Source organism: Monodelphis domestica, chromosome X (assembly GCF_027887165.1).
Source record: "Monodelphis domestica isolate mMonDom1 chromosome X, mMonDom1.pri, whole genome shotgun sequence".
Taxonomy (NCBI): domain Eukaryota; kingdom Metazoa; phylum Chordata; class Mammalia; order Didelphimorphia; family Didelphidae; genus Monodelphis; species Monodelphis domestica.
This window is the reverse complement of record NC_077235.1, coordinates 58,185,841-58,213,078: the sequence shown is the minus strand read 5'-3', so window position 1 is coordinate 58,213,078 and position 27,238 is coordinate 58,185,841. Positions and strand designations below refer to the sequence as shown.

General features: G+C 38.7%; 1 protein-coding gene across 5 annotated transcripts in view; it reads left to right on the top strand.

The window, feature by feature from the left end:
• The first annotated feature begins 2,849 nt into the window (after positions 1-2,849).
• STAG2 (STAG2 cohesin complex component) overlaps positions 2,850-27,238 on the top strand; it is a 118,285-nt gene continuing 93,896 nt past the window's right edge. The window contains exon 1 of one of the 5 annotated variants that reach the window (XM_007507074.3): positions 2,850-3,196. The gene's annotated coding sequence lies outside the window, so the exon portion shown is untranslated. Of the gene's footprint in view, positions 3,197-3,562; positions 3,643-4,001; positions 4,467-7,597; positions 7,625-27,238 lie in introns of those variants that run through there. The other 4 variants (XM_056808893.1, XM_016426632.2, XM_016426633.2 and 1 more) reach the window with 4 other exon arrangements.

Here is a 27,238-nt window from a genome sequence, read left to right as displayed (position 1 = left end):
GAGGATATTCTAAAGAAGGCCTTTCTTCGCAGTTTTAACTGCAAAGGGTCACTGACATCTTCTCATCTTTCCCCTATTTAAATCCTGAGGGTACCTTCAAAAAGTCAGGGACTCCCCATCCCCCCCTTTTGCAAAAGGCACACCTGTGCCACCATATCTTTCCTCTCGTTTAGTCCTCAGTTTCCTCCTCTGTAAAATGAGGCCTTTGGATGAGATTGAAAAATGAATGACAGAATCCAAGAATATTTGACCTTGAAAGGAGCTTGGTTCAACCTTCCTCTCCCTTCCCCCTGTTTTACAGAGTAGGAAACTGTGCAGCTCAGAGAGGGCAAGGGACTTGTCCAAGGTTCAAAGTCATACTGCAAAAAATTGTAAGAAAGGGCATTCAAAATTGCTCTCACTCCAAGACTCAGGCTATTTATTTAGCCTGATAGCTCAAAGGCTTGCTTCCCAGAGCTGAAGGCTTGCCTCCCAAGGTCTGGCTGAGCTTTGACATGAATTGCATGGAACTATTAAAACTGCTCTAGTAGCTGTTTTTTACTACTGGTAGGTCCATTCTCCAGTCTTCACACCTCCACAGTCTTGAATACATTTACCTCCCACACCCCCAGGGCTTTTGAGAATATTTAATTTACTTCAAGTACTCAGTTCCTCAAATTACCAAGCATTTAGTAATTTGTGACAAAGTATCTCCCCAAGTAGAATGTAAACTCCCCGAAGGTTTCCACTGTTTTCCCTTTTTCCTTTGTGTTTTTCCCGGGGATTTGGTCTTTAAGTTAAGGGCACTTCCCGGGTGGTTTGTTGCTATTGTATCTGAGGGAGTGGCCTAAGGCACATAGAGGTTAAGTGACTTATCCAAGGTCACTAGGCTAGTTGGTGGTGAAGGAAGCATTTGAACCTAGTTCTCCCAGACTCCTAGCCCCAGGGCTTTATCCATTAGAGAACAGTTCCTCTATTGAATTTAATCTCTTTAAAGCTTACTTAGCTCTAGTGTCCTCTTTCTTCTGGAAGCTTTCTCTATCACTCTAGTTAAAGTGTACTGATTCTCTCTGTATTTTCCTGTTTACTTGATCTAGATCACTATGCTCCCATCATATTCAAGGTCTAGCATTGTCGCGTCTGTCCCCCACCCCCCCGCCCAGGGTCCTTATCGCCCCCCTAACCCTGATGTCTTACACATGTAGTTGGTGTTTAACAGATAATTCTGCCGAGGTTCCGCGATCCTGTGCGTTGTAATGGTTGTGACCCCTATAGCTTTTTACATCTGCATGTTCTCCAGGTATCTCAAACTTAGGTCCAAAGAGAAGTCCTCCTCCCCCTCCTCCCCTTTCCTTCCCAACTTCCCTGTTTTCTACCGAGAGCACTACTATCCTTTCAGACACTAAGGGTCGAGCCCTTAGAGTCAGCCTGATAAAGGATTTTCATTTCCTCACCGATCCCCTCCCCCTCCCCCCAGTATTCTGCCAGTTGCCCAGTTTCGTGGATTCCACCCCTCCCCTCACTCTTCTTACAGCATAACCGCCCTGGTTTAGGCCCTCATCTTCGGTAGCCTGGACTGTTGCAAGTCTCCTAGTTGCTAATGTCCTTGGTTGCTTCATATCGGTTTTATAGTATTATCTATTTTATCTGTTCGTTTCTCCTACCCTTGGGGGCTCGAACAATTTCGGTTTTGTCTGTGAAGTTTCCTGGCACATAGTAGGGACAGTCAGTGCTTGTGAAGGGAAGCTCGAATCCATTCAAAATGGTCTATCATTAAGAGTTTATACAATAAATTGGAATTTACTTGGCCTTAAAGTCTCATCAGCAAGAGCTTTAGGAATCTAGGGAGAAATGCTGCAGACCAAAATGATCCGCGATGGTGGGAAAAACGAAGCTACAAGCCCACGCCCCACCCTTCAACCTCCGCTAAATCGATAGCAAAAATTTTGGCCCAGTTTGCTATGGCTCCGGTATCGAGTTCGCGACTCCAGCGCGGTGCTGGGGCATGATGGGAGTAAAGCGTTTTCTCAGCACTGCCAGGCCGGCGTGGGAGAATTGGCCATTCCCCCTCCCCCAGCGAAAAGGAAACCCTCAGTATTGAGCAGGGGAGCCGGCAGGCCATCCATGAGGCTCAAATTGCCTTCCCCCCTAGCCCCCTGGGTTTGGGGAGGGCTAGGACTGATGATGGAACTAGAATTTCTAGCGCTGAGGAGGGAGAGGAAGAGAAAACTGGATCCCTAATCCGAGGGTTTGGGCCTGAGTTTCTGCCCAAATCCTTGTTGACCAAAGGATCCAGGATCAATCTCTTTCTACGTGTCCGAGTCTCAGTTTCCTCCTCCGTCAAAGAGAGGAAATCGTATTTCTGCCTTTGGGCTGTGATGGGAGAAGCGCTTTGTTCCAAGTGAATGCGCGATCGAAAAATGGGCACGATTGTGTTTGTCTATTCCAGAGGGCTGGGGGAGGCAGAAGGAAAGAGGGAATGAGGCAGGCGGGCGGCCCCCAACGGGGTGTGTCCTAACTCGACACATCACCGCACCCCTCCCGCGGGGGAGGGGGGGCCGCCCACGTCCGGAGTTGCCCGGGCCTGGCCCCCTTCCCATCCTCCCCCCGAAGTGGGAGAGGGGGGAGGGGAGGAGCCGCCTGGCTAGGCGGGTTAGGGAGTAAGCGAGGCGCGGCCACGACACCTTGTTTACTCGGCGGCGCGCCCCTGCGGGCGCCTCGTTCCCATCTCCTACGTCATTGTTAGGTCCACGCGGATTGGTTGGGAGTTCGGAGGGAGGACAGAGATAGGGAGGGCGAGGAGCGGGGCGTTGCAGTGCCAGGGCTAAACCGCTAGATGCCGCTGTCCTCCAACGGGAGTCGGGCGCGAGCTTGTGGCCGCCAGGTGGCGCTTGCACGCACCATTCGCCTCCAAGTCGCCGAACAGCAAACACCCCAAACAATCCCGAAGCGCCACCAAAAAAAAAAAAAAAAACCCGCCGGATCCGACTGCCACTTTCAATCCCCCCCCCCCTCCCCAACCCCCGGCGCCGGCAAACCGCGGGAGCCGGAGTCCCTGAGAGGAGCCCGGGTCCGCGAGGGCGAGCCAGAGGTAGAGCCCCTCATCCCGTCGGCCGGGCCTGGGCTGCTGAGGAAGGCCCCGCGTCAGGAAGGAGGAAGGAGCGGGGAGGCGGCCAGGGCCAGCGCCACTGCTGCCTCTGCGTGTGCCCGCGGGGAGGTAAGTTAGAAAATGGCGGAGGCGAAGCTTCGAGAAGTTTGCGGGGGGCTGCCTGTGTATGCGTGTGCGTGTCTGTGTGGGCTGGAAATGGGGGCAGAGCAGGAGCTGGGGGGGGGCGGGAGGAGGTGCGAGCCATCGCTCCGGCGTCAGCCTGGAGCTGTCGGTGGGGGTCGGGGGTCGGCGGTGGCCCCGTACCTTGTCTGCCCTCCCGCACCCCCAGAGCCCTAGCCGCCCCAGGGGTTGCCCCCCCTCTCCCGCGCCACTGTCGTCGCGCTGTGCTCCCGCGCCTTCCGCCCCTGCTTCCCCCACCTCGCACCGGGGGCAGCTTTTCTTTTTCTCCCCCTCCCCGTAGCCTCCCGCTGAGACCCCCCCTCCAAGCCGCCCCCCGCAGGCGGCCCAAAATGGAGAACGCGGAGCCACGCAAGATGGAGGCTCCGCTTCTCCGGGTGTGTAAACGAAGGGGGGGCGAGGTGCGGACAGACGGACGGACAGAGGAAGGGAGGGAGGGAAAGGATCGAGGCTGTAGTCGGCGGTGGGAGCCCACTGCGGCCCCGCTTGGCTCGGCGCGGGGGGAGGGGGTGCGGGTGTCATAGTGGGGGAAAGGAGCGGAGCAAAAATGGTGGTGCTGGGAACGGTGGGGGAGGGGGGTGGGGGGAAGAGGAGGGAGACGAAGGAGGGAGGGGGCTAGCTTGTGTACATCTGGGCTTGGGGGAGAGGAGGGGCAAGTACCCCTCCCTGCCTCCCCCCTCCTTCCTTAGAGAGGGAACAGCATTCATGTGACCTGGCCCCCCGCCCACTCCGTCCCCCCCAGTCTCGGCCCCGGCCCCAGCCCCGCCAGGGAGCCCGCTCCGCGGGAATGCGTAGGAGCTCGACCCTCCCCCTCGCTCCCCAGGCCCTACTTTGGGCAATTCTCCGAGGGGAACAATTTCCAAGTGGGCTGGGGCTGGGGGGTGGTGGGAAGAGCTGGAGGCCCCGCGTGCTGGCCATGCTCTGAAAGGGGCTGCGCTCGTCGGCTGGGGGGGAAGGGCGGAAGGGGGAGGGCTGCGGGTTGGGGGGTTTTGGCGCCACTTTTGTTTTACTTTTAGTCCTGCCTTGCGTCTCCACCCCCGCCCCCCACGTCTTTGCTCACCGCACACTGAACCGAGCTGATCTTGCCTCAGGTAGGTGGGAAGCAGCAGCTGCTTGGTCCCTCTACGATTTCTTCTTCCTCGGCTTTGGGGATTTTTAACATCAGTCGCAGAATTTTAACCCTGGATCGGGATCTCGGGTCGTATGTTTGGGACGGGGGTGGGGGTGGGGGAGGGCAAGGGTTGATCTTAGTAGCAACCCAATAGTTTCACCAAACTTTGGAGCCCCGTTCTCATCTCTTAACGCCCCCCCCCCCTCCAAACACACTCTAAGCCAGGCAAACTAATAGCTAATGTGTTGCTTTTACTTATGGGGAATGTATCTTGTTTTGCCTTTTCCTCCTTGATTGAAACAGTTTCTCTTTTCATTGCTTATTTCCTCTCCAGCAGAGGCTCCTCTTCCACTCCCCCCACACCTTCCGTAAAGTCTTAATGCGTTTGTCATTTTCAATTCCAGTCTCTGGGCTAGCTTGTTATTTTGTTTTTAATATTCAGCTCTTGTATTTAATTTCACTTTCTCCCTCAGTGCCCTAGAAGTTTATTTCGCTACTGTGACTTCGTCGTCCCCCCCCCCCCCCCCCCGTTGGTGTTTCCTTGTAGGCTTTTTTTTAAACCTCTTATGTATAGTTGTAAGAGAAAGGGGTAAAGGGAAAATATGCCTCTTTCCAGGCTCCAGCCTGGTGTTGAAAGGTTTGATTCCTTTCCCATGAAATGGATTTAATAGTACAATTTTAAAACGAAGGATCAGACATTATTAATATCTATACACACATATAATATGTGTGTACATATAAACAAAATTGTATTGGTTTGCGTAGCAGAGTACCCCCCATCCCTCCTCCCTGTTTTAAAACTAGGACACCTTTTCCCTTGCTTTGTAAATTCTATTCTGCACCCCTATTTTTCTCCCTGTCTCCCAGTTTCACAGTCGCCACACCCTGTGTCTCTGTCTTTGGACTGGACTCTTTATTGGCTTAATTTAGTGTCACTGGACTTTCCTAAGCTTCAAGCTTCTTTTCCTCTTTCGCTTAGTAGTCTGTTGAAAGATTAATAACCAAGGGTTCTGGAACCAACCTGGTGAGCTTTGCCTATTTATTCCCTGTTGTCTCCCTCCTTTGGACGGGTGGCAGTGTCAGCACCACTGCTGGGAGAGGGAAGAGGAAAGGAAGGGAGGAGGGAAGGGGAAGGGGAAGGGGAAGGGAAGGGAAGAGTAGAGAAGAGAAGAGAGTCGGGTTACCGAAGTGCGTCATTCATGGCTCTTAACTGGGCCTGCTCTGGAGCCTCTTGTGTTTGTTACTGTCCTAGCTGCACTTTCCTGCTCTCGGTATTGGATAGGAAAAAAAAAAGCACCAGGCCGTCTCTTAGTCCTATCCTGGTGCCTAGACCCCTAGGAATGGAGCTCTACCTAGTGAAACGGGGCTCTGAAAACCGGAACCTTTTTCTTTATAGATATTTGGTTCAAACAGTTTGGACACTTTAAAATAATTTGATAAGAAAAACTGATTTAATCCTTGGCCTAGTTAACTGCGGTGTCATCTAATCACTGAACCATTAGGGTTCCAAAATGTATTTTAAGTGACCTAATCATATTTCTATTAATGTCCTATAATTAGAAATGAAAAGGAACAATTTATTATAAAGCTATTTTTTCTAGCCCTTGAAACATGATTTTAGGAGACCATTCTGTTATTTTGTTTCATGATTTTTTTTCCTTTTTGAAGAATGGTAGAAAGTGATTACAATAGTAAATAATCGTTTATTTTCTGTGTTCTTATTTAGAATTAAGTCTAAGGGAATAAAGGTTATATTTCTTTAAAAGCTTTTAATGGAAAATATATTTCAGATTTTTCATTTCAGTTTTTAGTTGACTTAATTTTTATGAATACCTTTTTGTTTTTTAACCAGTCATTTTTGAATATATTCTCCACCCCTCCTAAAAAAAAGCCAGGTAAGAAAACCTAACCAGACAAGATCTAGAAGTGCAGGCAATATTTTGTATTTATACACCACCCCCCCCCTTTCTGGAACAAGATTTTTCATATTACTCAGCTATTGATTTCGTTTCATTTTCTTGTCATTGGTTTTTAATAGCTATTTTGGGGGGGATAATTGTAAAGAGGGTAAATGATTTGATTAATTACTTTTAACATACATGAATGGATTCTATTGCAGCAGATTTTGTTAAGCCCCCCCCCCCTTTTACTTCAAGTGAAGTATCTTTAAGGAAAATGCTATTAAATTAATCGATGTATTTATTGAGAACTTTCTCAATTCTTCTCTCTTGTGACTTATTTTGAGTTTATACTTCTTTCAAGCTTCTAGGGAAACTCTTTCTACCCATGAAGGTAGCCAGCCCCCCTCTGCCTTAGCTGAAAAAAATTTTTTTAATCTCTTGTTGATCCGATGAGCCTCTCCAAATTTAGCTAGCATACTCCTCAGACAATAATGTATTCTACCATCACGGTAGCACCTGTCTGAGCTTGTCCTTTGCTGTTGCCTTGAATTGTCAATTCCATACCATGAGAGGTAGTTGAGGTTTATCTATTTAAAGAGATTCACATAGAGAAATTAAGAGCATAGTTATAATGATTTATCTTAAGATTTTGGTTGAGTTTGCTTTTATACTTCCCGAGAACAGGCCACATTCAGATTAAGCTTCTGATTTTTTCTTTGAAAATGGAAAAATGTAATTTTAATGAAATTGAATTTGGAAAGACTATTTTGAAGTCCCTCCTAGCAGAAATAGAAGCTGCATCTGGTAGGTCCTACCTACATAGACATGTGTGCTACTGGCTAGGATTAATAACGAAATGGGCTTTGCCAGTTTAATGGCAGCAGTTGAACAAACTTGGTGGGTAGCATCCAAGATCCAGTGATAACAGAAAGGATTACAGGGCCTTAGTTGAGGATTCCTGGAGGGATATGAGGAAGGCCCTAAAAGTAGAATTCCACTTATTAACCAGCCCTTCCTTAATGCTGCTGCTGCTGTAGAAGTGGAAAGAACCATTAGGAATACTGTAGGTAGGTATGGGGCATGGGAGAAGGGTGGAATGGGAGTGGTGTCTCCCTTCATTACTTGCATGGATCTATGTATGGTATCTTCCTGAATATGCCCCTCCCAAGGTGCAAATTGCAACTGTCCATGCCTTTTCATGGAAGAACATTCTTGCTAAAGTTCTGTAAATCCTTGCTTACTATGATTATTTGCATTTGCTTCTCTCTCCATTTTTTTCCTGTGGATTTATGTATGTGTTTTGATGAACATCAAGAGGTCCATGGAACTTAAATTTTAGCTTTAATGGTTAGTATTTTTTTTATAGAATATGTTACAAATGAAAATGATTTACTTTTGCATACAATAATTTTCCTTAGTTTAAGAAGTTTAATTTTTATGTTATTTAAACTATATCTAATATTATAAGTAGCTCCATTTATGCCGCTTGAATGGCTCAAATATTAGCTTTTCCCCCCATAAGATGTATTTTGGATTATATATTCAACTTGTAAAGAATGTCTGAAATAATGGAAATCAAAAGTGAATTTTCAAAACTTACTAATTCATTCTAAGGAAGAATTAAATATTTAAATGCAATTCAGTGACTAGTGCCTACTCAGTGCCTTGGAGAATACTTGAGACAAAAAGGAAACAATTTTTGCCCTCAGTGAACTAAGTCCTAGGTGGTGATAAAGTAAAAAAAAGCTATTTGAGGCCAGAGAGAACACTAATAATTCAGGCATCTTGGAAAGAAGGTTTCTGCTGATGTGGCAATTGAATGGAGTCTAGAAGGAAGATGAGAATTCTGAGGAGGGGGAGTTGAGAAGGGAGTGTATTTAATAAGGCATAAGGGACTGCTTGTACTTATTAATAGGTAGGAGGAGGTGTTCAATTTTCCCTTGCTTTTTCTTTAGAAAGAGTAAAATGGGAAATAAAGGGTGAAAGGTAGCTTTTGGTCAGATGTCATAAATGCCAAGCAAAGGAGTTTCTTCTGTGTTATCCTTAGAGGCAGTAAAAGTGGAGGTGTTCCTTTAACTTCAGATTTTCATTCTGCCATTTTTGTTTTCACTTCCATAGAAAAGCAATAAAGTAACCAATATGATGTGAAATGGGGATAACTCCTTTTGTTATAATTCTCAGGTCAAGTCCCTGTATAAGCTACAAGGGATTGTCCCTCTTCCCCCCCCACCCCCCCTTTTGCCACTATAGTTGAAAGCTATTTTAAAGTGGAGGCATTTTGCAAAAGGTTTCTTCACCCTAGTGTTGTTTAGGTTTTGAAAAATCATTTGTTTTAACAACATTTGACATAGTTGTCCTGCTGTAGAGATTTCACATGAAGCGTTCTTATAAAACTTTAGGTCTTAGGTTTGTAACATCTGAAAATTAGGAAGCATGGAATTGGTCTTTCAGTCACTATCAAGTGGCTTCGTTTGTATTCAGGCTTAAGTGTGGGTTGTTGCCTGATATCCTTTCCAAAAATTGTTTTCATGGTAACAGCTGAAATGTATTAAATAAGCCTGGTCTTTAGTTATGCTTGAACATGTTTACTACTCCAAAGTTTGTGAATATTATGTTGAGAAACCTTACTGAAAAAGTGAAGTGTCACTTTGTGATAGGCAGGTTTGTTTGTTGTATTTTTGGGGTGTGGGTGTGGGTGTGGGTGTGGGTGTTCAATCTAAAATGGTTGCCTTAGCATACATGCCTTAGAAATAAACTCATGTTAGCTTTTGGATAACTTGCTTTGCTCTTCGATTATGGAGATAATCTGTTAGGAATTCTTATCACTGGTTAATCTCTCCCATATATGTGAATTCAAATTTTTGCCTTTTTACCAAAAGCGGTTCTATTTTTACTAACATGATAAAGGCACCACAGTTTCACAATAACAGCAAAACCCATTCAGGACTGGATAAACCTAGTTATCATACAATGGACTCTTTAGTCAGTTGATAATCATTTTGGTCTCCAGGCAGTTCACCCCCTTCTGTTCTTGTTATAAAGGGTCTGAAGTCTGTTTAATCTAAAATTTTAATTTTTAATCTCAAGTTAGGTAAATTAGGTGATATGAAATACCGAATATATTGGTAATGTTTTCGAACACATACTTGGTTGGCCTACTGATAGGTGATTTGTATGGTTCTGTGAGAACGAATGAGGTACAGCTATACTCTAGTCAATGTTTAGACTACTAAAATTTCAGCAGTAGGATTTTTTCCTCCATAGTAGTACCTTTTGGATGATATTCCTATAAAATATAACTGTTTGGTTCAAATGTCAGGCAACTTTTCTAATTCCTTGCAGAAAAAGTGGTATTTTATATATATCTATATCTATCATCTCTCAACTATAAAATGTGAATATACCTCCTTGTCAATGACCATCTATCCCATAAGCTGGTTTGTATCGTTTCTAGCAGTTGGCGCTACTTAGCATTTAAAAGAATATCTGGGATGCTAAATGTATGATTTTATTTGTGAAAAAGAATGTTCTGGGAGCAGTGTTGATTTGGTATGCAGTTTAAAAGCATTTTATAAAAAAGTCATTGACAATGACTTTTAAATTAGCAGAGTGATGTTTAGAAGGCTGGAAGTGGTTTTAATTCCTTGATACTGCTGGACTCTGAGGAGCTATTTATCTTTTAATAGATTTCTTCTCAGGCTGTTTTTATTAGTGTTTGATTTATTATGAAGGTCAGTTTATAATTTAAGTTGGATATTGTGTATCACTAGTAGGTTTTTAAGTCAACATTTTGGGAAGATTATGAGCATTGTGTTAAGATTAATTACTGTATGTTCCTAAAGAAGAAGAAATTCAAGGAAATTGTTTTCTTTTGGGGTTTTTGTCCTATTAAATTTTCCAGTCTTTACCATTTTTGTAAGAAGAAAGTTTTAAATGTAGAAAATTCAAGGGCATTGTTTGGAAAAATGGAAAATGTTTGGAAAAAATGGAAAAGTGACTAGTGAAAGATAATATTTTAACTAAGTACATTGTTTTTTTAAAAAGTAATTTTGGGCAGAGCTTCATTTTAAGTAGAATGGGTCATAACAGATTTTTGACAATAATAAAGTCTTATGGAAGATAGGTCTTTGATTTCATGCAGTTATTGGTAACATTTTAAAGTTTGTTTTCTAGTATTAAAATGTAGTGATAGCTTCTCAACAACTAAAGGTACAGTTGAGTCAAATATGGAAAAATAACTTGGGTCAGAGATGAGAACAGGGAACCTCCTATTTGTAAATGAGGGTTTTCTTGAAGTGGAGGGGATGATTTTGGTTTACAACTTGCTAGTATATTTTCTCAGACAGTCATTGTTTTTCTGACACTTCTTTTGGTGGTGTCATCTACTTGAACATATAAAATTGAGAGATCTTTTGTTGCAGTTTATACAAATGAGCATACATCTTGCTTATTCCTCCTATCTCACTGAAAGAACTGGACTCTAAGGGGGAGAGAGACACACACACAGAGACTGAGACAGAGAGAGAGAAGCTTTGTTTTTTCCTGTTCTAATTTTAGATAGTATAAGAAATTGTTTTTGAGGATTAACTTTGCACTTCCTGGATTGTTGTTCTATTCTCTTAACAACAGTAGATAGTGTGGTCATTAATAATGACTTAAACTGGGCTACAGTGCCCCTTAACAGCATTCCCTGAATCTGGATCATTCCAGCTCAAATATTATCTCCATAAACCATTCCCCTAAGACCTCAAATGACTAGAATTTTATCACTTCTTTGTAATTATCATGTTGTTTTGTATTCTGGTTATTTGTACATTGCAGATGAATCACATCTATCTAGCTAGTCCTAGTCTTTTTCCTGAGCTCCAGTTTGCTATCATGATTGAACACATTTCTGACTAGGCATCTCAAACTCAACTTGTTGCAAAAGGGAATTCATTATCTTTCCTGTCTCTCTCCTTTCCCCTAACTTCTCTATTAGTATCTTCTACTTACTCTTACCTCCTTCCCTTTTAATATATAACTCATTGTCTTTTCAATTCTCTTTCTATAATATCTCTTACAGCTTCTTTCCACTTGCTTGCAGGACCACCACCCTCGTTCAAGGCCCTAACTGCTCTCATGAGGACTGTTGCATTGTCCTCCTAATTGATCCCTGACTCTAAGCTCTTCCATTCAGTTCATAAAGTGATATCCTTAGAGTACCAATCTTTTTGTCTTCTTATTCAGTTGTGGCTATCCAAGATATAGGTACTACTGAATCTAGGTTTAGGCAATAGACATTCTTTATATAATTAGTTTATCCTATTTGAATTGTTAGGCCAAATTTTTCTTATATTACCCATCTCCTTTATTAGACTACAGTATTTTGAGAGTTAGTGGAATTAGCACCATATCCTATTGCAATTGGAGCATCTGAAGTACTTTACTGGCTATTGGGGATCTTTTTTCCATTTAGGTATTGCTTTGTATTGATGGCACACACATTTCTTGGACCTACCTCCCCCTTGTCTATGTCTTGCTTAATCACGAGAGGGACAATTAAACAAAAGTTATTTGTGACATCTTTGAAGGCAGTTTGTTTTTGACATTTGTGTGGGAGATACTTTGAAGAAAGACTCCAACTTTACTATAGCTCTATAGATCAAATGCTTTTTTAAAAACGTTGTCAAGTCTTATGTGTGCAGCTTTGGGGAGTAGTGGAGTCTCTTCTCAGTGTGTCTTAAAGCAAAGATTTTATAATCACTTTTTGACAATGTTAAAGAGGGGATTCTTGTTCTAGTATGCATTGGACTTGGCCACTGAAGTCCTTTCCAACTCTTTAGTGCTCTGATTCTGTGCCATGGTAAGTATGATATAATAGTTGATATTTTGTTCCCCCTTGGTATCTCAAATGTGATAGATCTCCTGCTTAGGTATCTCCCGAATATTTGGGCTGGTCTGCCTGTTTTCATCTTTCCTGTAGGGTTATTTCTACTTCGGTTTAATAAATGAAGTTAGATGTAACTAGCAGGGGACAGAAGTATGGACGTAAACCTTATTAAAACCGCCTTATAATGATGAATTAATTCAGTCCTAAATTATTGTTGGGTAAATGTGCGGTTTACTTAGGACTTTTGGTCAGCTTTATTTGTTCAAAGTATCTGAAATGTTTACGTTTGGACAATAAGATAGTTCCGCTTACATTGATGATCAAATTTTGGTTTAAGTTCCTATTCTTTGGAGATACAAAGATAAAAAAGAAACCTCCCCATCCCTAAAGGAGGTTATATTCTAACTAATGGGGGAAAGGAAACAACATGTACGTACATAAGTTATGTACAAACTCATCTGTGATTAGGGGGCTGCACTTGCAGCTGGAGGAGCATAACAGCCTTCTAGAGGAGATTCACTGAGCTTTGAGGGAAGCTATAGGGATTCCTGGAGGCAGCTTGATACATTTCAAAATGCACTAGTTCCAGTGTCAGATCTGAGTTGAAGGACATTACTTACCTGTGCATCTGTAAAAAGAAGAAATTGAACTAGATGGCCTCTGAAGTTCCTTCCACTTTGAGATCTGTGATCCTAAGGGAGTGATGATGGTGATGAGGAAATATATTTTAGAAACAGATGAAAAGAAATACAGGGTGTTCTGTGGGAGGAACAGCAAGTAGGCTGGCCCCTAGAATGTGAGAAGGGGAATGATGTGTAATAAACAATGGAAAAGCAGGCTAGAGAAGGATTTGAATGGCTTTTAACATACAAATGGGAGGCAAGAGAGGGCCACTGGAGCTTATTGAGTTTAGGGGAGTGATAAGGTCTTATCTGAGCTTAAGGAATATGAATAAGCTAGCTCCTTCTTGACACCCATTTTGACTGGTATACACCCTTCGTATCAACAGCTGGAATTTAGTCAGTATGGGAACTCCTTTCACCTGGCAGATCTCAACCCATTTATAATTTAGGATTTTATTGATTTGCCTCAGGATTAGATTTTCCATTTGCTCATGGTCACCTAAACTAATGTGAAGGGCAGGACTGAACACAGGTCTTCCTCATTCTAATATAGCAGTATCCACTGAACTATGCTTCCTTTTTCCCCTTTCAACTATCTGTAAATTCCTTCAGGGCAGGAAGTATACTTTTTAAAGCTTCTGATTGTGTGTATATGAGCTATTGCATATTTTATACTTAAAGCTTGGAATTAGAGCTTTACAAGGAAAAGGATACTTATTATTTTTGTTTAGTCTTTTTCTGTCAGTAAGATCTTTAGGGAATGGAATGGAAGTATTCTATCAAAAGGTATTACTTATTTGTTGCCATGTTGATTTCCAAAAAGATTTTACCAATTCTTAACTCCATAAGTAGTTTGTGTGCCTGTTTTTCCATAGCTCTGCCAGCATCATTGAATTTTTTATTTTTAGTTGACTTTGTTAATTTATATCATAATAGTGATATAGAGCTGAAAGGGATCTCAGAGGCCATGGACTTGAACTCCCTCATTTTATAGACAAACAAATTGAGGCTAAGGGATAGACACATACAATAGTAAGTTTTAGAAGTAGAATTGGACCAAGATAATCTTAACTCCCAAAAGACACCATACTGCATATAAGGTCTCTAAGATAAAAGAATAGTTATTCAGCTTTTCACAATTTGGCTCCAACCTATCTTCCCTTTCTTCCTTTTGTATGATGCTAAAATAGCCTGCTTGCTATTCATTGTACAAGATAATACATTTCTTGATACAAGCTGTCCGCTGGGTCTACAATGTTCTTCTTTATCTTTGTCCCCTGGATTCCTTAGTTCTCTTCTGGGCTCAATATAACAACCAACTCCTACCTAAGACATTGCTCATTTTTCTGTGGACCTCCCTCAAATACTTTGTCTTTACTTCCTGCACATTTTTTATTGACTTGTCTGTCAATAAAACACACTCCCCATGTAAATGGGTGACACACAGTAGACACGTAGTGTATACTTATTGGAGAGAGCTTATTTTTCCTTAAGCTTAACTCAGTCATGTAAAAGAAAAGAAATGAATTTTCCTTTGGAATTTCTCTCTTAAAACACATAGGGAAATGATGGATTAATGCTGGTGTTACAGATTCTTTGACATTAAAAATGTTCTAAATAATGATGGATTTCAATATCCTTAAATCTTTGACATTATAATACTGAAGTACACCAGAAGATCCTGAATAATCAAATAATCTTTAGTATATTGTACTTTACTAAGAATTAGGTAAAATAGACACTTTGAATGATTTTTATTTATTTATTTTTAATTATTTTTTTCCATTTGAATTAGTTTTTTAGTCAATTTAGAACATAATTCCTTGGTTACAATAATCACATTATTTCCTTCCCTCCCCTCCACCCACCCTTTCCACAGCTGACCCAAAATTTCATTGGGTTCCTTGATCAGAACCTATTTCCATGTTGTTGTTGCTTGATCATTAGGGATGTTCATTTAGAGTCTACATCCCCAACCATATCCCTTCAATTCATGTAATCAAGCAGTTGTTTTTCTTCGGTGTTTTTACTCCCACAGTGTTTCCTCTGAGTGTGGATAGTGGTTTTTCTTGTAGATTCCTCCTAGTAGAAGTGGACTTGGAAACAAATTTTTTGATAAACCATTGTCAATTGATTTTTCTAGCTAAAAAGAATCACATGCTCCCCTGAGCATTCTACCTAATTGAAGTTCTACTGCATCCTGGTTGCAATGAACATTTTCTGAAATGAACTATATGATATAAAATATCGATATCATTTCTTATTTGATAATCAGTAAAGCACATTTGCCTAATTCACTTGGGAAAAAATAAGATGTTTTTATGTGTGGATTAGGGTCAAAGATAGCAGAACACACATTATGTTTTGAGATTTTCTTGGTCACTGATGCTTTATGATCTTTTTAATAACAACTCTTAAATGATCCAGGCATCTTGATCATTGTTGTGAATGCTAGCCAGTAGAGAGCATTAACATATAATACATTTTGTTTTTCTGTCAACTGCATTTCCCAATATGTCCTTCTCCCCTTACAAGAAAAGAGAGAAAAATAGCCCACCAAGAATAACACAGTAAACAAATATGACATTATGTATACAGTGTTCCACTCTCGTAGATCCAACCTCTGCAGAGAAGGGAGCGGGGTGCAGAGGTGCCTTCTTTTGGCCATTATACTTCTATAACATTCAGTTTCAATTGTTCTTTCAGTTCACATTGTTTTCCTGCTTCTGCTTATTTCACTTTGTGTAATTTCATGTCTTCCTAGTTATTACAAAGCATTATTACCTGTGTTTGATTTTTCTCAAAAATTTGGAGAAAACACTAGCAAACATCATTGCGGAGACAAATATAGTCTTAATACTTAAACAAGGGAACAATAAAGCAGAGAAAAGCAAACTCATTAATGAATATTGTTTCAAAAACTTTAAAATGCTAGCAAAAAGAATATAGAAAAAAATTAGTCACGGTAAACAAAATCATCATATTTGTAGAAAAAGCATCCCAAATACTATGATTAATTTGGATAAAGCCTTCAACAGAATATAGTATATGTCTTTAAAGATCTTACAAAGCTTAGGCAAGGGACCATTTTTATCTTGACTAAAAAGTATTTTAGAAAAAATGCATACATGATAGTCATTGGGGAAACACTAGAAGCTTTCCCAATAAATAAAATAGTAAAATAAAGACACAGCTTTTCCTTGCTGTTATCTTAAATCCTTATAGAAATATTAGTAATAGCATTGAGACAAGAAAAAAAGGACAGGCAAGAATATGGTTAAGGAAAGAGGAGACAAAACTTTCCTTCTTTACTGGTGATAGGGTGTTTTGTTCAGAAAAATCTAGAGAAACACTGAGGCAATGAAACTTTAGCAAAAGTAGCTTAAGAGAGAAACTCATGGAAATTAAATGGCAATTTTTATAGCAATAGCAATATTCAGGAGGAAATAATAGAATGGAAAGTGCCATTCAGAATAAACACAAAATGCATAATATATCAAGGAGTCATTTTATGGGGCAAACACAAGAATTTGTATTATTATTACAATATGATTTAATTTATAGACTTCATAGATTAAGTGCTATCCTAGCCAAACAACCAAGGATATACTTTAAGTTTTATTAAGAAAAAGTAATTAAAGATATTTAGTACTGGTTTAGAATAAAAAGAACATCAGTATAATATAGACAAAAAGGAAACAAACACATGCAATGTTCACTAAACCTGATAACTTAAATTACCTGGGAACAACCCTTTATTTGAAAGCAATAGGTGGAAAAACTAGAGGATAGTCTGAAAGAAATCAGGTTTAGACCAACTTCTCGCACCATGTTATCACAATAAATTCAAAGTGAATCAATCATTCCTGACTCTTAAAGGATATAGCATAAAACAATTAAAAAAGAACAAGACCCATTAGATCCAGAAGTGTAAATTCTAACCAAAGAGATGTGATCACAAAAGATGAGTGCAAATTTGATTGCATTTTGGTCCATGTCTTCTCATAAATCCTCCAAAGAGAATCTGTCCAATGCATTTAAGTTCTTTGTCTTGGTCCTTTTACATTTTGTGGGCACAACACTTGAATTCTATATCTTATTCTGTGTTAGTTCCATATGACCAACTCATCTCTTTTTCTGATCACAAACTTCTCTGACCATTTTTTGAGAAAAATTTTTGGTTAATTTTAAAAAACCATTTCTTCAGTATAATTCATGAAGAATGAGATGTTGCTAATATATTTCCTTGAGATGTGCTTCCATTGCCCTTTGGGTCACTTTCGATTTTCCTGAGAGTGTAATGCTTTATGATGAATTCTCAGATTGCACCACAAGAAAAAAAATACTCTTGAATGAATGAGTTTATTGTTGTTGTTAGGTAAAAAGCTTATGGTTTCCCCCAATATTTACCAGTGATAACTTTCCAAATTAACCTATCCCACTCTAATTTTACTCAATTCTGTGCCTAAATTGTTGTCTTTATGTAGTGTATGTCTCTGATATTAGGACTGATGCCTCATAATTTGGACAACAGGTATTCATTCATCTTTCTAGGTTTAGGGACATTTTGAGGGGACACAATAATGGATATTATTGAAGCCCTGTAAATGATTTGGGGTCTAAAGAAATCACTACAGTGTCTTTAACAAAATATAAAGCAAACACTTTATTTAATGCTGTACTTTTCTTTATCAGATGGCTTTTAGATAATCACACGCTATTCTGTTCTAGTCAGTTATGCAACTAAAGATATGATTTGTTGTGGACAATGTTTGTGGCCTTGTGTTCTTTCATTTTTATCTAGAAAATCTTTTTTTTTTGCATGTAGTTCTAGATACATATTTTATGGGAATAAAAAAGGCTTTTGTGTTGGTAACTATTGCCATCCTCTTGGTTGCTTAATTTCTTTTAGTAACATAATTCAAGATCTCTTGTCATTTCTCCAATATCTTAAATTGAACTCTTAATACTTTCAAGTTTTTTTCTATGTGCATTTGGTTTAGTATGATTGCCTTTCCCACCTTCTTATTTTCAGTGTTGTTTATATTTCTCCATTATAATTTATTGAGGATTAAGGTATGGACTTCAATAATGAAGCCTGTTAGAAAGATTTCTTCCATTTTTTTCATTTTACAAATCTCTCTGTTGTCTCCCTTCCACATTCTTAGTGGAATGATTGGGTTTCTCAATGAGCTTTCTATATATTTATTTCCCCTTTTGAATATGAATGAATATCCTAAAAAGTTATCCTTGAGTTCCATGCATTTTATATGCCAAAGGGCTTTGTGTTTGCTTGCTAAATTTTTTTTGTTGTGTTTGTTTTACTTCAGTTAAACTTATAGGGAATGGTGATGTATCCGTGACATTTTTATTTCCCATTATTAATTTAAACACCAAGATAGTTTTGTAGAATAATTCTTCAATAGTTTGGTATGGCACTACCATTGATGTATATTAATGTAGGTAGCATTGTTATTTTTATTATATGGCTTGGTGGTTGGAAGTAGGTCTGTCTTTATTTGTGTGAAGTGTTTTGTAATTGTATTCATAAGGTTCCTATGTGTATATTAGCCAGTAGACATCCAGTTATTTTCTCTTGCCTTTAGTTATTTTAAATTGAATTTCTCTTTATCTTTCTCTGGGTTTTGTTGATTACAGAATATACAGATATATAGAAATGCTGACAGTGTGTGTGTTTTTAAATCTTGCAACTTTGCTGAAGTTAATTGTGTTAGTTATTTAGTTTATTTTCTTGAGTTCTCTCAGTAAACCATCTTTTATGCAAAATTGTGATAGGTTTGTTTCCTTGTTGCCTGGGCTTATTCCTTCAATGTATTTTTCTTATCTTGTCATAACTATTGTTTCTAGTACAATATTGATCAGTAACGGTGATAGTGGACATCCTTTTTTCATTCCTGATCTTATTGGAATGGCTTCTTAGTTTATCCCCATAACAGATAATACTTACCTTTGGTTGTAGATAGGTGCTACTTATTATTTTAAGGAAAGCTCTTTATTTTTATGCTCTCTTTCTTTTTCTTTTTTACCAGAATGAATGAGGTATTTTGTCAAAAGCTTTGTTCTCTCTCTTTTATGTATTTTTATTTCATCTATTTGAAACTGTTGTAATTTTTTTATATTGGTAAGGTCACTTGTCATTGTAGTTTTTCTAATATTGAACAAACTGCATTCCAAGTATGTCTAGCCTGGTTTGTATTATATTGCTGAAATCTCCTTGTTTTTATTTTTGAACACTTTTTTTTGCAGCAGTATTTATTAGGAAAATTTAGTCTGTAGTTTGTTTTCCTGATTATATTTGTGTGAAAGCAGGAAATTGGTAGGTCTCTTTAGTTACCTATTCTTTTAACCATTTTAATATTAGTTTTAGAATGAATTGTTGGTAGAAAGCACTTGTAAATCTACTGGCCCTGTAGACTTTTTGTTAGGTAGATTAGAAGAAAAAAAGAGTTAGGCTAAGGGATCTACTAAGTAAAGAATTTTGACCAAGAGGATGACATGGCCATGCCTGTATCATTAAGAAAAGATTGTCTGTTTTAGGTATTGTAGGATTTAAATTAATGTCCAATACTCCAAGGTTTATATTTTATAAAGTTTATTAATAATCACTAGAAGTAAAGGAATAAAAAAGTAATCTAACAAAATAAGACCATGTGACCAAGCTCTCCTTGCTTTTTTAAAAAAGCCTGCTCCGGCAAAGACAGGAAGAGAGAGCGAGAGGTGGGGCTACACCAAATTTATATCCTCCCTAGCTCAGCATGGAAAGTGAGGATAGTGGGGTGCTGGGAATTGTAGTTTTAGGGTACAGAAATTAATTAACTAGTATGAACTGGAGAGGAAAGATTTGAGGCTGGAGTACCCCCAAGGAGGACTATATTACAAACCATCCAAGTAAGAGGTAATGTGGGTGTGAGGGAAAATCTCAGCTTAGCTTTGTTTTTTATTTCTCTTATTAGTAATATGAAACATTATTTCATATGGTTAATTCCCAGAATTCTGTTTATGCATATCCATTGCCCACATTTCTATTGAGGAATTGTTTTTGGTCTTATATGAAGGGTTTGGAATCTGCAATATATATTTTTGCAGAAGGTTTTCTATTTGATATATTAAGTTATTTATTGTCTTTGGTGGTTGCTTAACCAAACCCATGTTTGTTAAGAGTACATTCCTAACTCTAGCTTTGAGATCTGTATGATTTGTATTTTGTTGTTGTTTTTTTAAAATAGCATGATTGCTTTTTAATCTTAAGATCCAGTATCCCTTAAGATTGTAATGTGGAATATGGTGTAAAGTGTTGGTCTAAGTCTTAATTTCTGCTACATTGCTGCCCAGTTTCATTTATTCCTTCCTTCCTTCATTTATTTAATAGGGGTTTTTCCTTATATTCCTGTTTATTGAACATTGTTTTTGATTCTACCTTGGTTATCTAGTCTATTCCTTTGATATACATCTCTTATTTTTTAAACAAGTGTCAGGGGTTTTTGATAAGGACTCAGCTTTTAGCGGAGAGCTTGACTCTTAGTAGGAACTCAGTAACTCTTTTTCATTTTTAAAAAACTTTTACCTTGTGACTTAGAATTGATCCTAAGTATCAGTTCCAAGTTAGAAGAATGGTAAGGGCTAGACCCAGTGATGGGCAACATTTTGAACTTGGTGTGTCAAAATTCGCCAAAAAACTGAGCATAACTCGGGTGGTGTGTCACTTCAAGAAGAAAACCTCCTTGGCATGTGGCCTTATACTTCTCGCCATGTATCATCGAAAATGGCTGTGTGACATTGCTGACAGGTGTCATAGGTTCACCATCATGGGGCTAGGCAATTAGGATAAAGAGACTTGCCTAGAGTCACACAAAGTTCGGAAGTGTCTGAGGTCATATTTTGAACCTAGGACCTCCTTTCTCAAGGCTTGGCTCATTCTACTGAACCCCCACTCCCACCCCCAGCTGTTACTTAGTAACTCTTTATTATCTGCTGCTGTATTATATAGTTTCCGGTTTGGAAGTGCACTTCCACTTTCATCCCTATGTTTTCATTATTTCCTTTGATGTTCTAGTTTTTATTTTTCCTATATTCTTCTGATTATTTAATTGGTATAGCATTAAAAATGTTTTAACTTTGCCATTTCATTATAATGGGATGACCCAGTCATGAACACTGAATATTCTTCCAGGTATTTGAGTTGTCTTTTATTTCTTTAAAGAGAAGTTGATAATTGAATCTGTACAAATATTTTCATTCTTCTAATCCTGCAAATTGGTAAAGATAAAAAAAGATGAGACTAGACTAGTAGGGAAAGGTTGTAGAAAGAAACACTATAGCTCATTGTTAGTGGCCCTAGGAATCAGTATAATCATCTTGGGAAACAATTTAGAATTGTGCAAGTAAAATGGTTAAAGTGTCTATATCTTTTTCAGAAAAGAAATTCTATTATTGGGCTTATACCTCAGGGGGAAAGTTCCACATACATAAAAATATTTATAGTAACCATTTATGTGAGAGCAAACAATTAGAAACAAAGTAGATGCCTCCTGATTGAGGACTGATTTTAAAAATTGTGGTATGTGGGTGTACTACAATATTATACTATAATATAGATACAGAGAAGCATGGAAAGATTTGATACAGAGTAGTTACTAAGCAGAGTCAAGGAAGCCATATAGACATAGTACTACAATAATGCAGACAGAATGAGCAGCTCCCCCCACCCCCACCCCCCAAGAAAAGAAACAACCAAAACCCACAACCCAAAAGTGAATGTTATGGTGATTTAAAAAGACACCAGTAAAAATTCATTTCTTAAAAAAGAGGTAATGCTGGTCTAAGTGGTGGCAATGTGAGTGGAAGGTGAATTGCAAGAATTAGGAGAAGGTACAATCCATAGGGTTTAGGAGCAGATTGACCTTTTCTCTCTTGAATACTTCAAGTCTAAAGATGAGAAATTTAGAACCTGTGTGTGTGTGTGGTACCATAAAGTTTCATGGGAAAAGTTAGAAGAGGAACAGGTTTTGGAAGTGAGGTACTGGTGGGGGGACATCAGGGTGTCAACTAAAGCTCAAACTTACCTTTGGGAGTGAGGTTTTTGATATAAGGAAAATAATAATTTAATTTACCCCCTCCCCTTAAATGTAAAAAAAAAAAACAGTTTCCAACATTTTTCAAAGAATAGTCTCAAATGATCTCTCCCCCTATCCCCAACCCCTTGAGATTATAAGCAACATTTTCCCATATTATTCCTCTTGTGAAAGAAAACTCAAGTAGAAAAAAAAATTAAGAAAGTGAAAAAAGTGTGCTTTGGTCTGATTTCAGACCTAGTTCTTTTTCTCTGAAAGTAGGTGGCAGTTTTTTATTCTGAGTCCTTTGGGATAGTTTTGTATCTTTTGTATTGCTGAGAATAGTTGTCATAGCTGTTTATTATAAAGTATTCCTGTCACTGTGTACAATGTTCTCCTGGTTCTGATTATTTTACTCTGCTTCAGTTTGTGCAACTCTTTGCAGGTTTTTCTGAGCTCCTTCTTGTCATTTCTTGCAGTGCAATAATAGTATTCCATTACAATCAATTACTATAACTTACCCAGCCATTCTCCATTTGATGGATATCCCTTCAGTTTACAAATCTTTGCCCCTCTAAAAAGAGATGCTTTAAATATTTTTGTACATTTCCGGTTTTAAAAAAATCTCTTTGGGATACAAACCTAGTAAGAGTATTGCTGAGTCAATAAGAACTTTTAGAGACCTAAAGCTTAGAGACTATTGAACTTCAGAAAGGAAAGCTTTCTAGTGTTATAGCCCTGCTTTTTAAACAATATAGTGAACTTAATCTTTTTATCTGTAGTTCAGGATTATTATGAATATCAATTGCTGTGTATAATACAATGATGCCCTTCAAGATATTCATGTGTTTAGGCTTTTTTTTTTTCCTCTTCCTTCACTGAATGGCCCCAAATTGCTTTTTGGTAGATGATTCTACTCTTCCTGCTGCCTCAAGTGTTGTAGTTTCTAGGATTCATATCTCCACTGTTAAACTGACCTTGTCTGATATCCGCAGGAGGTTCAGCAAGGGTTTTTAAGGAAACATGTATGAGTTTAAAATAAAGGGAAAAATAAACAAATCTTAAAAGTCTAATCTTTGTCTTCAAATTAAAATATATGGGAAACTAGACTTGTATCTTTTTGATTCTCTTCCTTTACCCCCAGAAAATAAACTGAATTATTTTCTTCTGAATTTTTTCTTTGGCTTAATTCTGCATTTTCTGCCCAAGGTGGATGAAAGATTTCCAAGGCAGTTAGTATTTATCACTGACACTACAAACATTGCCATCCCATCTCTAGTCCTTGTACTCCTTCTGACTCTGAGAACTTATTTCTCATTGGTCCTTCCAAAAGTTCTCTGCCTTCATCTCCAAGAAAATCTTTGGTTCTAGGCTTCCAGGGAGTCTTAACAAGTCTTTCCTTCTTGCTTCCCTCAGCTGAGATAGAAAATCTATGTTTGCCCTCCACAAATGACTTCTGATGAGGTTAACTTTGGCAGTAGCTTCCTTCACTTTGACCAGGTCCCAGTATCAGCTCATCCTTGACCTAGTGTCTGTTTTCCTGAAGCTGATGTGATAGAAGTGGCATGTTCTCAGTTTTCCACATCCCTTTCATGGCCACTGCTGAAGGGAGCTTTTGTGCCTCCTATGCTTGAATTGGATTTGTTTCTGCTTCAGTTTTTTCTTAACTCATCCCCCCCCCCCCCCAATGCTTCTGGGATATATACGACTATGTATAATCACTCTTCACTTCCAGAAGCTTTCTTCTGCCCCCAGAGCATTCTGAATTTTAGGAATTGTGTTTAAATTTAAGCCCTACCATTTACTACCTGTTTAATTTTTAGCAAAGCTCTTAGTTTATTTGGGTCTCATATGTAAAATGAAAGATGAATTCAATTCTTCTAGTACAGAATTTTTAGACTATTTTCTTTTGTCTTTATAACCCCAAAACAAACACTCTCTGGCACAGGGTGCTTGATAAATGTTTACTTGCTTGATTCAATTAAGAAGAGTAAAGTTGGAAAAAGTATAGGTAACATTAATTGACTATCCTAGTCCTATGCTAGGCACTGTACAAAGAATTACAAATGCTTTTTTTACGCTATCAACTTTGTGAGAAAGGAAATGCAGGTATTTATTTTGTAAACAAGGAAACTTGGGCTGTGGGAAATAGGATGTGACATGATTATGGTCATACAGCTAAAGAGAATGAGAGCTGGGACTTAAAACTTTGATTTAATAACTCCAAGTACCCTTTTTCCACTCAGTGGCCTATCTGTTATCTGGTTCTTAGGTAAAATTTAGAGAGAAATAGATTCTTCTACTATCTCTTGGTTTCTGCAGAAAGTTGCTTAGTGGTTGACTTTAGAATGGTCAAAAAAAAATCAAATCTCCTGAAACTGAAACTATTGAAAGGTATGCAAGAAATAAGATGTGGTTCTTTTCAGAGGATAGAGAGGGTCTAGGGTGAGATAGAGGGAAAAAAAAAACAACATTTTTAAAGCTTCCTTTTACTTATTTAATGTCACTCAACTGCGTGACCTTTGATTTCATCTACTCCTGTGGAAACTATCCTGATCCATATGAACAATTTGGAGGCAGAGGTCTTTGGGTTCAGATTATGGCTCTTGTCATTTAAGGCTTCTTCTAGCTCAAGCTATTGTCTTAGACAATAACAGTTATTTCAATTAATCCTAGGTCAGATGACTTGCCCGTGGTCACAAAGCTAGTTATGTTTAAACCAGGTCTTTGATTCAAAGATGATCCTCTAATCCACTCCTGCATGCTACTTTTGCACTTTTGTTTTAGAAGTACAATAATATCCAAAGAAAGTTCATATTAGAGGCAGACCCCAATTTACATGTTTTGTGTTATAATGAGTTCATTGTTAATCACTTCTTTCTCTAAAAATATTGCTGGTGGTTTGGCCAGCCCACAAAGGCCTCTTTTAACCCATAATCCTGTGCTCATACTAATCACCAAGTGTGATACTGTTTCTATGGGAAAATGTATCTTGATTCTGTGCTGTGTGTTGCATACCCCAAACCCATACTCCCTACAGTGGAGGGGAGGAAACATGAACACTTCCTGGACAATGGGAGTGGTGACTTCCATAAGCTTCAAGCTAAAGGTGGTTCCTAGGATAGGGCTCCAAGGGTAGAGGAGCATGGAGTGGCTCCCAAGAGTTAGAACCAAGAAAATGTCAGACATCTTGTAAGATGTCTGTAATGTTCCTTGGTCTCAACAGGTTCTCTATTATTTTGCTTCCTAGTAGGTTGCTTCACTTTCTTTCTGCTATCTATTTCTACCTGACATTTCTCTCCTCCCTATATTGTGACATATATTCTTTTCCACGTTTATTAAGTCTCCTTGGTTTTGTTTGGTTGCTAGTAAATAACAAAAGGGAAATCCAGGAAGAGTTTAAAAAGACAGTGCAGGGGGCAGCTGGGTGGCTCAGTAGATGAGAGCCAGGCCCAGAGATGGGAGGTCCTGGGTTCAAATATGACCTCAGACATTTCCTGGCTGGGTGATCCTGGGTAAGTCACTTGACCCCCATTGCCTAGTCCTTACCACTCTTCTGCCTTGGAGCCAATACACAGTATTGATTCCAAGGTGGAAGGTAAGGGTTTAAAAAAAATAAAAAGACAAGTGCAGAGCGTGAGGGAAGTTAGACCATTTTTGTATCAACAAAGCCATAGGTTTGCTGGTTCTAATTGGATCTTTACATACAAAGGACTGAATTAAGATGAATTTCATACTTTTTCAAAAAATATTCTCTGGGCATTCTTTGAATACATTTGGGACTTGGGCAGGAACTCTTTAAGGCAAGAAGACATACCAACTGGATGATCTTGTTAGTATGATGGAAGAGCATTTTATTTTGTAAGCACCAGTGTATGAAGTAGGAATTGGGCTGATTCATACAAAGGACTTTATTGCCATGTGGGCCTTCTGTAGTGAATATTAAGTGGAAATCATGTTAGATTTGGAGTCAGAAGACTGGAATTAGAATTCTAGTTCTGATAAGTATTGCCTATATGATCCTGAACTAGTCATTTTAACTTTCAGGCCAATTTCCTTTTCTATAAAGTGTAGTTTAGGGTTCCTTAGACATCTAAAATCTATGATAGTAGTGAAAATGACCGAACATAATTCAAAAAATTTTAAACTTAATTACCAAAGAATAAACCATGGACATTTCTCTATGCCAAGTACAACACAGGGGGTTGTATATGACTGTTGAATATTTCTGTAACTCTTGCTTTGAAAAATTGTTCATCCTATTACTTGATTTAAATTATTTTACTTTTTATTTTTTTTCCATCCCCTCCTTTTTAAAAGAAAAAATGATGGTAATACATATAGTCAAGCAAAACAAATTCCCATATCAGTTGTGTCCAAAAGTTTATTGACTTTTTCCCCTTTTAAACTGTTATATTCTTTATTGGGTCAGGAACTCTTAAAAATAATTTTTACCATTATATGACTTAGCCAAATTTGTCCAATTTTGTAGTAACTTTTTTTATTTCTGTAGTTGTAGATAGTACTCTGTGATTTTGGACAAGTTATTTGATCTTCCTGGATGTGAGGTGGCCTAACTCGTAACATGAGAGAGTTGGAGTTCCTTTTTTGATCAACTTTAGGTTTTATGTTGTTTTATGTATAATTCTCAGCCAGCCATGGTGGTTCACACTTGTAATCCCACTTGGAGAAGGCATTCAGGTGGATCATTGGAGGCTAAGAGTTTAGAGCTAGATTAGGACTATATTAGGCAACATATGATGAACCTCTGGAAATAGCCACCATACTGTGTAAGGGGTGAACTGACCCAGGTTGGATGTGCTTAAAGTTTCCAAAATGATCAGCATTGGGTCTAGGATGTAAATGACTACTATACTTCTATCCTGGACTAAACTGTAGAATGAAATAAATGTGTGAGCATTTTTCCTGGGGGAGGAGAGATGCTGGAGGGTTGAGTTGTGTCTAATTTGTTAAATAAAGACAACTTTCTGACCCTGTAGCCTTCATCTCATTGTTAAAGTCTTAGAACAAACATCAGATTTGGGAGCATTTGATTAAGATTTATTGTTTTAATTGAAATTTAGATTTTACTTATACCTGTAGTTTAATATCTTGATTTCAGATTACATTAAAACGCTTGCCTTAAATGGCAATTCAAATTCAAATTCCCAGAAAATTGAGTCAAACTTTTTAAACTTCTTTCATTGTAGTCCCTCTAAAATGTAATAATATACCTTTTTCCCTTTTAAAATGAATGTGATGGCATTTTACATAGTTGTAGGTATAGATGGTGCTTGACATACAGGGCTGAGAGACATTGTCATTTATGTAGAATGAAAATCTTTCCTTTGGTACTATTGAGCTATGGTGGCTAGAAATCTTTCAATAAAATCAC